We start from the raw sequence: 2,500 nt of genomic DNA, 5'->3' as shown, positions 1-2,500 counted from the left end.
CAGACACACAGACAGACAGACAGACAGACACACACACACAGGCACAGACACACAGACGGACAGACAGACAGACAGACAGACAGACACACACACACAGGCACAGACACACAGACAGACAGACAGACAGACAGACAGACAAGCATACAGACAGACAGACAGATAGATAATGATGCTGATGACTATTGGAATAACCTGAGATGCTGGAGGAACGGTTGGAGAAAAGCTGCATGGTGGCGTTATCAATCCCGAACACACACACACACACACACACACACACACACACACACACACACACACACACACACACACACACACACACACACACACTACAGTAAGGCATTAAACCCCCTCGACCTTGGGATGCGACCTAAACCGCACTGTAGCCTATTATCGGGAGGGTTTTGGCTTTACTTCCGGTTTTGGCATTAAACAGGTGATTCGAAGGTGGTTGTTTGAAGGAAATTATGGGATGTTTTTTATGACAAGCAGCAATTTAATATTACCGGGGACCGATATACGCTGCGCGCGCGTGCCGTTTGAAGTCTCGACGCTTGGCCACGGATATTTTTTAATATATTACCGATTTACGCATTTTGTTTCTGACGGTAAACACACACGACTCGATCCTGCAGCCGCTGTCATGTGTCCACGCGCAGACGCTTAAGCCGGTGGCGGGAAATAAAAGGCTCGAGAGCACAAAGTTAAGCTCGTGATGCACCGTGAAGACTTCAAAGGCTTTCTTTTTATGTGATGAAAACACACACACACACACGCACACATACACACACACACGCACACACACACGCACGCACGCACGCACATACACACACATACACACACACAGTTGCACGCCACAATTAACTCGTATAACTCGTATATAACCTTCTACCGACCTTTTTTGTGACTTACCTTTCGCAAACGCTCAATTTCTTCCCATGATCCGTTAAAGGTCGCGCGCTGCCCGGTTGTAGTTGTGTGTACATGGCATATATCCACACACACAGACGCACACAGGCGCGCGAGCTGTCCTCGGTAATGTCGATCAGTGGACCCACGAGCTGCTGCTGCTGCGGTGATGAAACGGTCACAGCACCGAGAGCCGGTGCTTTAGGTATTAACGTCTCGCGCAAAAACACGCTGTCCGATCCGTTACTGCGCTCTGCGCTCTCTTATCTCTGTCCCTCGCACCAGCAGCCAGTCAGTCCTCGAGACAATCCTCCCACTCCGACTCCCACGCGCGTAACCGCGAAGTGTGAAACACCGCGCGCGTCTGAGAACCCGCACACACACACACACACACACACACACACACACACACACTATGCAACGCAGTCATGTATGTGTTCTAGATTAGACAACCTTATAGATTAAATCACTTAATGTGTGTGTGTGTGTGTGTGTGTGTGTGTGTGTGTGTGTGTGTGTGTGTGTGTGTGTGTGTGTGTGTGTGTGTGTGTGACGAAAAGGACTAGATCCTAAACGGCTCTCTACATTGTGCATTATGGCAGTAGCAGCATATGACACCTTCATGTTAGGGTTTCAGCACTAAGAGCACTGTATAGGGTATAAAACAATGACACACCTGCACTGTGTTGTCTGGCTCTGTGCACCCAGTTACCTGGAACAGAGGATCAGGCACAGTGTGTAGTTCATATGGCTTTGTAGTGTAAATGTAGTGGGGTTTTTTTGTTTGTTTGTTTAACTTGTACTTGCGGGGAACACGGTGGCTTAGTAGTTAGCACGTTCGCCTCACACCTCCAGGGTTGGGGGTTCGATTCCCACCTCCACCTCGTGTATGTGGAGTTTGCATGTTCTCCCCGTGCCTCGGGGGTTTCCTCCGGGTACTCCGGTTTCCTCCCCCGGTCCAAAGACATGCATGGTAGGTTGATTGGCATCTCTGGAAAATTGTTCGTAGTGTGTGAGTGTGTGAGTGAATGAGAGTGTGTGTGTGTGTGCCCTGCGAAGGGTTGGCACTCCATCCAGGGTGTATCCTGCCTCGATGCCCGATGACGCCTGAGATAGGCACAGGCTCCCCATGACCCGAGAAGTTCGGATAAGCGGTAGGAAATGAGTGAATGGATGAACTTGGATGAACTTGTACTTGTACATGCACGAGCAGAAGCTGCGGCCTTTTCCCAATACACACCTTCTAACCTTTCTGTACATCTAGACAAATCTATCTATCTGGATTTCAAGTCAATCTGTTAAATGTCATCTATTTCCTACGCAGTGACGTGGAACACACACACCCTTACTCCTTGTTAGTGTTATAGGAAATGAATCAACCTTCTGATCAAATAGAATCAAAAATATTCTGTGCATCAAATCTTCAGAGCACGTGAAACTCTCAGGAATAAAGACAATAAACTTTACATTGTTATCAAAATATCGGTGCCATCGATCGTACAAAAGAATCTATATATCATGTTTAAGGTTTACACGGATAGCAACCCAAACCAAAAGTCATGTTTGATTCACTCCCTGCAGCTGAGTCGATTCA

At 47.9% G+C, this 2,500-nt stretch overlaps 1 protein-coding gene across 1 annotated transcript in view; it reads right to left on the bottom strand.

The window, feature by feature from the left end:
• Positions 1–1,300, bottom strand: part of LOC125145936 (metabotropic glutamate receptor 5-like) — a 12,049-nt gene extending 10,749 nt beyond the window's left edge. Inside the window, exon 1 of the mRNA XM_047820884.1 lies at positions 910–1,300. The gene's annotated coding sequence lies outside the window, so the exon portion shown is untranslated. The remainder of the gene's footprint in view (positions 1–909) is intronic.
• Between the last annotated feature and the right edge of the window lie 1,200 nt (positions 1,301–2,500).

The sequence above is a fragment of the Tachysurus fulvidraco genome, chromosome 11 (assembly GCF_022655615.1).
Source record: "Tachysurus fulvidraco isolate hzauxx_2018 chromosome 11, HZAU_PFXX_2.0, whole genome shotgun sequence".
Classification (NCBI taxonomy): domain Eukaryota; kingdom Metazoa; phylum Chordata; class Actinopteri; order Siluriformes; family Bagridae; genus Tachysurus; species Tachysurus fulvidraco.
This window is presented reverse-complemented; position numbering and strand designations above follow the sequence as displayed.